The sequence below is a fragment of the Carcharodon carcharias genome, chromosome 11, assembly GCF_017639515.1.
Source record: "Carcharodon carcharias isolate sCarCar2 chromosome 11, sCarCar2.pri, whole genome shotgun sequence".
Taxonomy (NCBI): domain Eukaryota; kingdom Metazoa; phylum Chordata; class Chondrichthyes; order Lamniformes; family Lamnidae; genus Carcharodon; species Carcharodon carcharias.
This window is the reverse complement of record NC_054477.1, coordinates 124,226,565-124,237,797: the sequence shown is the minus strand read 5'-3', so window position 1 is coordinate 124,237,797 and position 11,233 is coordinate 124,226,565.

Here is an 11,233-nt window from a genome sequence, read left to right as displayed (position 1 = left end):
TCTATCCCGGTTGGTCCAACTATGCCCGTCGGTCTATCTCGGTGCGTCTATGTCGGTCGGTCTATGTCAGTAGTTCGGTCTATGTGGTTCGGTCTATGTCGGTCAGACTATGTCGGTTGGTCTATGTCGTTTGGTCATTCTAGGTAGGTCAGTCTATGTCATTCGGTCTATATCGGTGGATCTATGTCGGTCGGTCGGTCAGTCAATGTCGGTCGGCCTGTGTCGGTCGGTCTATGTTGTTCGGTCGGTCCGTGTCGGTCGGTCGATGTCGTTCAGTCGGTCTATGTCGGTCGGTAGATCTATGTCGGTCAATCTATGTCAGTCGGTCTATTTCGGTTGGTCGGTCTATGTCGGTCGGTCTATGTCGGTCAGTCTATGTCGTTCGGTCTCTGTGGGTCGGTCGGGCTATGTCGCTCACTCGGTCTATGTCGGTCGGTCTATGTCGTTCGGTCTTTGTCAGTCGGTCTATGTCAGTCGGTTTATGTCGGTCAGTCTATGTCGGTCGGTCTATGTTGTTCGGTCTATGTCGTTCGGTCTATGACATTCGGTCAATGTGGGTCGGTCTATGTCGGTCGTTCGGTCTATGTGGTTCAGTCTATGTGGTTCGGTCTATGTCGGTCAGACTATGTCGGTCGGTCTATGTTGTTCGGTCGGTCTGTGTCGGTCGGTCGATGTCGTTCGGTCGGTCTATGTCGGTCGGTAGATCTATGTCGGTCAATCTATGTCAGTCGGTCCATTTCGGTTGGTCGGTCTATGTCGGTCGGTCTATGTCGGTCAGTCTATGTCGTTCGGTCTCTGTCGGTCGGTCGGGCAATGTCGGTCACTCGGTCTATGTCGTTCGGTCTATGTCGGTCGGTTTATGTCGGTCGGTCTATGTCGGTCGGTCTATGGCGTTCGGTCGGTCTTTGTCGCTCGGTCTATGTGGTTCGGACTATGTCGGGGGGACTATGTCGTTCGGTCTATGTCGGTCGGTCTATGTTGTTCGGTCTATGTCGTTCGGTCTATGACATTCGGTCAATGTCGGTCAGTCTATGTTGGTCGGTCTATGTCGGTCGGTCTATGTTCATTTGGACTATGTCAGTCAGTCTATGTCGCTTGGTCTATGTCGATCGGTCGGTCTATGTGGGTGGGTCTATGTGGTTCAGACTATGTCGGTTGGTCTATGTCAGTCGGTTTATGTCCTTCAGTCTATGTCAGTCGGTCTATGTCGTTCGGGCTATGTCGGTCGGTCTATGTCGGTCGGCCTATTTCGTTTGGTCTGTCTATGTCGGTCAGATTATGTCGTTCGGTCTGTGTCGGTCAGTTTAAGTCGGTCGTTTGGTCTATGTCGGTTGGTCGATGTCGTTCGGTCGATCTATGTCTGTCGGTCAGTCTATGTCGTTCGGTCTATGTCTGTCGGTCTAAGTCGGTCGGTCTGTGTCGTTCGGTCTATGTCATTTGGTCTATGTCGGTCAGTCTATGTCAGTTGGTCGTTCATTCTATGTCAGTCGGTCTATGTCGTTCGGTCTACGTCGGTCGATCTATGACATTTGATGTAAGTCGTTCGGACGATGTCGGTCGGTCGATGTCGGGCGGTTTATGTCAGTCGCACTATGTCGGTCAATCTATGTCAGTCGGTCTATTTCGGTTGGTCGGTCTATGTCGGTCGGTCCATGTCGGTCAGTCTATGTCGTTCGGTCTCTGTAGGTCGGTCGGGCTATGTCGCTCACTCGGTCTATGTCGTTCGGTCTATGACGTTCGGTCAATGTCGGTTGGTTCATGTCGGTCGGTCTATGTTGGTCGATCTATGGCGTTCGGTCGGTCTTTGTCGCTCGGTCTATGTGGTTCGGACTATGTCGGTGGGACTATGTCGGTCGGTCTATGTCGTTCGGTCTTTGTCAGTCGGTCTATGTCAGTCGGTTTATGTCGGTCAGTCTATGTCGGTCGGTCTATGTTGTTCGGTCTATGTCGTTCGGTCTATGACATTCGGTCTATGTGGTTCGGTCTATGTCGGTCAGACTATGTCGGTCGGTCTATGCCGTTTGGTCGTTCTATGTAGGTCAGTCTATGTCGTTCGGTCTATATCGGTAGGTCTATGTCAGTCGGTTGGTCAATGTCGGTCAGTCAATGTCGGTCGGCCTGTGTCGGTCGGTCTATGTTGTTCGGTCGGTCTGTGTCGGTCGGTCGATGTTGTTCGGTCGGTCTATGTCGGTCGGTAGATCTATGTCGGTCAATCTATGTCAGTCGGTCTATTTCGGTTGGTCGGTCTATGTCGGTCGGACTATGTCGGTCAGTCTATGTCGTTCGGTCTCTGTCGGTCGGTCGGGCTATGTCGGTCACTCGGTCTATGTCGTTCGGTCAATGTCGGTCGGTCTATGTCGGTCGGTCTATGGCGTTCGGTCGGTCTTTGTCGCTTGGTCTATGTGGTTCGGACTAGGTCGGTGGGACTATGTCGGTCGGTCTATGTCGTTCGGTCTATGTCAGTCGGTCTATGTCAGTCGGTTTATGTCGTTCGGTCTATGTCGGTCGGTCTATGTTGTTCGGTCTATGTCGTTCGGTCTATGACATTCGGTCAATGTCGGTCGGTCTATGTCGGTCGGTCTATGTCGGTCGGTCTATGTTCATTTGGACTATGTCAGTCAGTCTATGTCGCTCGGTCTATGTCGATCGGTCGGTCTATGTGGGTGGGTCTATGTGGTTCGGACTATGTCGGTTGGTCTATGTCGGTCGGTTTATGTCCTTCAGTCTATGTCAGTCGGTCTATGTCGTTCGGTCTATGTCGGTCGGTCTATGTCGGTCGGCCTATTTCGTTTGGTCTGTCTATGTCGGTCAGATTATGTTGTTAGGTCTGTGTCGGTCAGTTTAAGTCGGTCGTTTGGTCTATGTCGGTTGGTCGATGTCGTTCGGTCGATCTATGTCAGTCGGTCAGTCTATGTCGGTCGGTCTATGTCGTTCGGTCTAAGTCATTCGGTCTATGTCGTTCGGTCTATGTCGTTCGGTGTATGTCTGTCGGTCGGTCTATGTCGTTCGGTCTATGTCTGTCGGTCTATGTCGGTCGGTCTGTGTCGTTCGGTCTATGTCATTCGGTCTATGTCGGTCAGTCTATGTCAGTTGGTCGTTCATTCTATGTCAGTCGGTCTATGTCGTTCAGTCTACGTCGGTCGATCTATGACATTTGGTGTATGTCGTTCGGTCGATGTCGGTCGTTCTATGTCGGGCGGTTTATGTCAGTCGCACTATGTCGGTCGGTCTATGTCGTTCGGTCGATGTCGTTCAGTCGGTCTATGTCGGTCGGTAGATCTATGCCGGTCAATCTATGTCAGTCGGTCTATTTCGGTTGGTCGGTCTATGTCGGTCGGTCTATGTCGGTCAGTCTATGTCGTTCGGTCTATATGGTTTGGTCTATGTCGGTCGGTCTATTTCAGTCGGTCTATGTCGGTCGGTCTATATCGGTGGGTCTATGTCGGTCGGTCGGTCTATGTCGCTCAGTCTACGTCGGTCAGTCTATGACGTTCGGTCAATGTCGGTCGGTCTATGTCGGTCGGCCTGTGTCGGTCAGTCTAAGTCGGTCGTTCGGTCTATGTCGGTCGGTCGATGTCGTTCGGTCGATCTATGTCAGTCGGTCAGTCTATGTCGGTCGGTCTATGTCGTTCGGGCTATGTCATTCGTTCCATGTCGGTCGGTCTATGTCGGTCGGTCTATGTCAGTCGGTCTATTATGGTCAGTCTATGTCAGTCGGTCTATGTAGGTTGGTCGGTCTATGTCGGTCGGTCTGTGTCGGTCGGTAGGTCTATGTTGGTCAGTCGGTCTATGTCGGTTGGTCGGTCTATGTCGGTCTGTCTATGCCGTTCGGTCTATGTCGATCGGACTATGTCGGTCGCTTTATGTCAGTCGGTCGATGTCTTTCAGTTGGTCTATGTCAGTCGGTCGGTCGATGTCGGTCTTTCGGTCTATGTCGGTCGGTCTATGTCGGGCAGTTTATGTCGGTCGGACTATGTCGGTCGGTCTACGTCGGTCGGTCTATGTTGGTCGGTCTATGTCGTTCGGTCTATGTCATTTGGTCTATGTCGTTCGGTCTATATCGTTTGGTGTATGTCGGTCGGTCGGTCTATGTCGCTCGGTCTATGTCAGTCGGTCTAAGTCAGTCGGTCGTTCGGTCTATGTGGTTCGGTCTACGTTGGTCAGACTATGTCGGTCGGTCCATGTCGTTTGGTCTCTGTCGGTCGGTCTCTGTCGGTCGGTCGGGCTATGTCGCTCACTCGGTCTATGTCGTTCGGTCTATGTCATTCGGTCTATGTCGTTTGGTCAATGTCGGTTGGTCTATGTCAGTTGGTCTATGTCGGTCAGTCTATGGCATTTGGTCGGTCTTTGTCGCTCGGTCTATGTGGTTCAGACTATGTCAGTGGGACTATGTCGGTCGGTTTATGTCGTTCGGTCTATGTCAGTCTGTCAATGTTGTTTGGTCTATGTCGCTCGGTCTATGACAATCGGTCAATGTCGGTCGGTCTATGTCGGTTGGTCTATGTCGGTCGTTTGGACTATGTCAGTCAGTCTATGTCGCTCAGTCTATGTCGATCGGTCGGTCTATGTGGTTCGGACTATGTCGGTCGGTCTATGTCGGTCGGTTTATGTCCTTCAGTCTGTGTCAGTCGGTCTATGTCAGTCGGTCTATGCCGTTCGGTCTATGTCAGTCGGTCTATGTCGGTCGGCCTATTTCGTTTGGTCTGTCTATGTCGGTCAGATTATGTCGGTCGGTCTGTGTCGGTCAGTTTAAGTCGGTCGTTTGGTCTATGTCGGTCGGTCGATGTCGTTCGGTCGATCTATGTCAGTCGGTCAGTCTATATCGTTCGGTCTATGTCAGTCAGTCGATGTCGGTCGGTCTATGTCATTCGGTCTATGTCGTTCGGTGTATGTCGGTCGGTCGGTCTATGTCAGTCGGTCTATGTCAGTCGGTCTATGTCGTTTGGTCTATGTTCGTTTGGACTATGTCAGTCAGTCTATGTCGCTCGGTCTATGTCGATCGGTCAGTCTATGTCGGTCGGTTTATGTCCGTCAGTCTATGTCAGTCGGTCTATGTCGGTCGGTCTATGTCGGTCGTTCGGTCTATGTAGGTCGTTCTATGTCGGTCGGTCCAACTATGTCAGTCGGTCTATAGCGTGGGTCTATGTCGGTCGGTCTATGTCAGTTGGTCGGTCTATGTCGGTCGGTCTATGTCGGTCGATCTATGTCATTCGATCTATGTTGTTCGGTCTATATCGGTCGGACTATTTCATTGCTTCTGCCTATGTCGGTCAATCTATGTCAATCTATGTCGTTCGGTCTGTGTCGGTCGGTCTAAGTCGGTCCTTTGGGCTATGTCGGTCGGTCCATGTTGTTCAGGCAGTCTATGTCGGTCGGTCGATGTCGTTCAGTTGGTCTATGTCGGTCAGTAGGTCTATGTCAGTCAGTCTATGTTAGTCGGTCTATGTCGTTTGGTCAGTCTATGTCAGTCAGTCTATGTTGTTCGGTCTATGTGGGTCGGTCTATGTCTGTCGGTCTATGTCGTTCGGTAGGTCTATGTCATTTGGTCTATGTTGTTCGGTCTATGTCATTCGGTCAATGTTGGTCGGTCTAAGTCATTCGGTCTATATGGTTTGGACTATGTCGGTCGGACTATGTCGGTCAGTCTATGTCGTTCGGTCTATGTCGGTCGGACTATGTCGGTCGGTCGGGCTATGTCGGTCGATCGGTCTATGTCGGTCGGTCTATGTCTGTCGGTCTATGTCGTTCGGTCTATGTCGTTCGGTCTATGACATTCGGTCTATGTCGGTCAGTCTATGTCGGTCGGTCTATGTCGTTCGGTCTATGTCGTTCGGTCTATGACATTCGGTCAATGTCGGTCGGTCTATGTCGGTCGGTCTATGTCGTTCGGTCTATGATCGTTTGGACTATGTCAGTCAATCTATGTCGCTCTGTCTATGTCGATCGGTCAGTCTATGTCGGTCGGTCTATGTGGTTCGGACTATGTCGGTCGGTCTATGTCGGTCGGTTTATGTCCTTCAGTCTTTGTCCGTCGGTCTATGTCAGTCGGTCTATGTGGTTCGGTCTATGTCGGTCGGTCTCTGTCGCTCGGTCTATGCCGGTCGTTCGGTCTATGTTGGTCATTCGGTCTGTGTCGTTCGGATTATGTTCTATGTCGGTCGGTCTATGTCAGTCTTTCGGTCTATGTCCGTCGGTCTATGTCGTTCGGTCTATGTAGGTCGGACTACTACGTTGGGTCTGTTTGTGACGGTCAATCTATGTCGTTCGGTCTATGTCGGTCGATCGTTCTATGTCATTTGGTCTATGTCGTTCGGTCTATGTCATTCGGTCAATATCGGTCGATCTATGTCGGTCGGTCTATGTCGTTCGATCTATGTCGATCGGTCTATGTCGGTCGGTCTATGACGTTCGGTCAATGTCGGTCGGTCTATGTCGGTCGGTCTAAGTCGTTTGGTCTATGTCGATCGGTCTATATCGGACGGTCAATGTCGGTCGGTCTATGTCGGTCGGTCTAAGTCGTTTGGTCTATGTCGATCAGTCTATATCGGATGGTCTATGTCGTTCGGTCTATGTCGTTCGGTTGGTCTATGTCGGTCGGTGGGTCTATGTCGGTCAGTCTATGTCAGTTGGTCTATGTCGGTCGGTTGGATTATGTCGGTCAGTCGGTCGGTAGGTCTATGCGGGTCAGTCTAAGTCAGTCGGTCTATGTCGGTCAGTCTATGTCGTTCGTTCTATATCGGTGGGTCTATGTCGGTCACTGCTTCTATGTCGGTCGGTCGGTCAATGTCAGTCAGTCAATGTCGGTCAGCCTATGTCAGTCGGTCTATGTCGTTGGATCTATGTCGATCGGTCTATGTCGGTCGGTCTATGACGTTCGGTCAATGTCGGTCGGTCTATGTCGGTCGGTCTAAGTCGTTTGGTCCATGTCGATTGGTCTATATCGGACGGTCTATGTCGTTCGGTCTATGTCGTTTGGTCGCTCTATGTCGGTCGGTAGGTCTATGTCGGTCAGTCTATGTCAGTTGGTCTATGTCGGTCGGTTGGTCTATGTCGGTCGGTCGGTCTATGTCGGTCAGTAGGTCTATGTGGGTCAGTCTAAGTCAGTCGGTCTATGTCGGTCAGTCTATGTCGTTCGGTCTATGTCGATCGGTCTATGTCGTTGGGTCTATGTCGGTCGCTCGGTCTATGTCGGTCGGTCTATGTCGTTCGGTCTATGTCGTTCGGTCTAAGTCATTCAGTCTATGTCATTCGGTTTATGTCGTTCGGTCTATGTCGATCGGTCGGTCTATGTCGGTCGGTTTATGTCCTTCAGTCTAAGTCAGTCGGTCTATGTCGGTCAGTCTATGGCGTTCGGTCTATGTCGATCGGTTTATGTCGTTGGGTCTATGTCGGTCGGTCCAACTATGTCCGTCGGTCTATCTCGGTGGGTCTATGTCGGTCAGTCTATGTCAGTCGTTCGGAGTACGTGGTTCGGTCTATGTCAGTCGGACTATGTCGGTCGGTCTATGTCGGTCGGCCTATGTCGTTTGGTCGTTCTATGTAGGTCAGTCTATGTCGTTCGGTCTATGTCGGTCGGTCTATGACGTTCGGTCAATGTCGGTCTGTCTATGTCGGTCGGTCTAAGTCGTTTGGTCTATGTCGATTGGTCTATATCGGACGGTCTATGTCGTTCGGTCGGTCTGTGTCGGTCGGTCTATGTCGTTGGGCCTATGTCGGTCGCTCGGTCTATGTCAGTCGGTCTATTTCGGTCAGTCTAAGTCAGTCGGTCTATGTCGGACAGTCTATGTCGTTCGGTCTATGTCGATCGGTCTATGTCGTTGGGTCTATGTCGGTCGCTCGGTCTATGTCGTTCGGTCTATGTTCGTTTGGACTATGTCAGCCAGTCTATGTCGCTCGGTCTATGTCGATCGGTCGGTCTATGTCGGTCGGTCTATGTGGTTCGGACTATGTCGGTCGGTCTATGTCGGTCGATTTAAGTCCTTCAGTCAGTGTCAGTCGGTCTATGCCGTTCAGTCTATGTCGGTCGGTCTATGTCGGTCGGCCTATTTCGTTTGGTCTGTCTATGTCGGTCAGATTATGTCGTTCGGTCTGTGTCGGTCAGTTTAAGTCGGTCGTTTGGTCTATGTCAGTCGGTCTATGTCGGTCAGTCGGTCTATGTCGTTCGGTCTATGTCATTCGGTCTATGGCATTCGGTCTATGTCGTTCGGTCTATGTCGTTCGGTCTATATCGGTGGGTCTATGTCGGTCGGTCGGTCAATGTCGGTCAGTCAATGTCGGTCGGCCTGTGTCGGTCGGTCTATGTTGTTCGGTCGGTCTGTGTCGTTCGGTCTCTGTCGGTCGGTCGGGCTATGTTGCTCACTCGGTCTATGTCGTTCGGTCTATGTCGTTCGGTCTATGTCGTTCGGTCTATGTCGTTCGGTCAATGTCGGTCGGTCTATGTCGGTTGGTCTATGTCGGTCGGTCTATGGCATTTGGTCGGTCTTTGTCGCTCGGTCTATGTGGTTCAGACTATGTCGGTGGGACTATGTCGGTCGGTTTATGTCGTTCGGTCTATGTCGGTCTGTCAATGTTGTTTGGTCTATGTCGCTCGGTCTATGACATTTGGTCAATGTCGGTCGGTCTATGTCGGTCGGTCTATGTCGTTCGGTCTATGTTCGTTTGGACTATGTCAGCCAGTCTATGTCGCTCGGTCTATGTCGATCGGTCGGTCTATGTCGGTCGGTCTATGTGGTTCGGACTATGTCGGTCGGTCTATGTCGGTCGATTTAAGTCCTTCAGTCAGTGTCAGTCGGTCTATGCCGTTCAGTCTATGTCGGTCGGTCTATGTCGGTCGGCCTATTTCGTTTGGTCTGTCTATGTCGGTCAGATTATGTCGTTCGGTCTGTGTCGGTCAGTTTAAGTCGGTCGTTTGGTCTATGTCGGTCGGTCGATGTCGTTCGGTCGATCTATGTCAGTCGGTCAGTCTATATCGTTTGGTCTATGTCGGTCAGTTAGTCATTGTCGTTCGGACTATGTGGTTCGGACTATGTTGGTCGCTCTATGTCGGTCGGTCGATGTCTTCCGGTTGGTCTATGTCAGTCGGTCAGTCGATGTCGGTCTTTCGGTCTATGTCAGTTGGTCTATGTCGGGCAGTTTATGTCGGTCGGACTATGTCGGTCGGTCTATTTCGGTCGGTCTATGTCAGTCAGTCTATGTCGGTCGGTCTATGTCATTCGGACTATGTCGTTCGGTCTATGTCGTTCGGTGTATGTCGGTCGGTCGGTCTATGTTGCTCGGTCTATGTCGGTCGGTCTATGTCAGTCGGTTTATGTCAGTCGGTTTATGTCGTTCGGTCTATGTTCGTTTGGACTATGTCAGTCAGTCTATGTCGCTCGGTCTATGTCGATCGGTCAGTCTATGTCAGTCGGTTTATGTCCTTCAGTCTATGTCAGTCGGTCTATGTCGGTTGGTCTGTGTCGTTCGGTCTATGTCGGTCGGACTATTTCATTGCGTCTGTCTATGTCGGTCAATCTATGTCGCTCGGTCTGAGTTGGTCATTTGGGCTATGTCGGTCGGTCCATGTCGTTCAGTCTATGTCGTTCAGGCAGACTATGTCGGTTGGTCGATGTCGTTCAGTTGGTCTATGTCGGTCAGTAGGTCTATGTCGGTCAGTCTATGTTAGTCGGTCTATGTCGTTTGGTCGGTCTATGTCGGTCAGTCTATGTTGTTCGGTCTATGTCGGTCGGTCTATGTCTGTCAATCTATGTCGTTCGGTCGGTCTATGTCATTTGGTCTATGTCGTTCGGTCTATGTCATTCGGTCAATATCGGTCGATCTATGTCGGTCGGTCTATGTTGGTCGGTCTATGTCGTTCGATCTATATGGTTCGGACTATGTCGGTCGGACTATGTCGGTCGGTCTATGACTTTCGGTCTATGTCGGTCGGTCTATGTCGGTCGGTCTATGTCGGTCAGTCTATGTCGTTCGGTCTCTGTCAGTCGGTCGGGCTATGTTGCTCACTCGGTCTATGTCGTTCGGTCTATGTCGTTCGGTCAATGTCGGTCGGTTCATGTCGGTCGGTCTATGTCGGTCGATCTATGGCGTTCGGTCGGTCTTTGTCGCTCGGTCTATGTGGTTCGGACTATGTCGGTGGGACTATGTCGGTCGGTCTATGTCGTTCGGTCTTTGTCAGTCGGTCTATGTCAGTCGGTTTATGTCGGTCAGTCTATGTCAGTCGGTCTACGTTGTTTGGTCTATGTCGTTTGGTCTATGACATTCGGTCAATGTCGGTCGGTCTATGTCGGTCGGTCGGTCTATGTGGTTCGGTCTATGTCGGTCAGACTATGTCGGTCGGTCTATGTCGTTTGGTCGTTCTATGTAGGTCAGTCTATGTCGTTCGGTCTATATCGGTAGGTCTATGTCAGTCGGTCGGTCAATGTCGGTCAGTCAATGTCGGTCGGCCTGTGTCGGTCGGTCTATGTTGTTCGGTCGGTCTGTGTCGGTCGGTCGATGTCGTTCGGTCGGTCTATGTCGGTCGGTAGATCTATGTCGGTCAATCTATGTCAGTCGGTCTATTTCGGTTGGTCAGTCTATGTCGGTCGGTCTATGTCGGTCCGTCTATGTCGTTCGGTCTCTGTCGGTCGGTCGGGCTATGTCGGTCACTCGGTCTATGTCGCTCGGTCAATGTCGTTCGGTCAATGTCAGTCGGTTTATGTCGGTCGGTCTATGTCGGTTGGTCTATGGCATTCGGTCGGTCTTTGTCGCTCGGTCTATGTGGTTCGGACTATGTCGGTGGGACTATGTCGGTCGGTCTATGTCGTTCGATCTATGTCAGTCGGTCTATGTCAGTCGGTTTATGTCGTTCGGTCTATGTCGGTCGGTCTATGTTGTTCGGTCTATGTCGTTCGGTCTATGACATTCGGTCAATGTCGGTCGGTCTCTGTCGGTCGGTCTATGTTCATTTGGACTATGTCAGTCAGTCTATGTCGCTCGGTCTATGTCGATCGGTCGGTCTATGTGGGTGGGTCTATGTGGTTCAGACTATGTCGGTCGGTCTATGTCGTTCGGTCTATGTCGGTCGGTCTATGTCGGTCCGCCTATTTCGTTTGGTCTGTCTATGTCGGTCAGATTATGTCGTTCGGTCTGTGTCGGTCAGTTTAAGTCGGTCGTTTGGTCTATGTCGGTTGGTCGATGTCGTTCGGTCGATCTATGTCAGTCGGTCAGTCTATGTCGGTCGGTCTATGTCGTTCGGTCT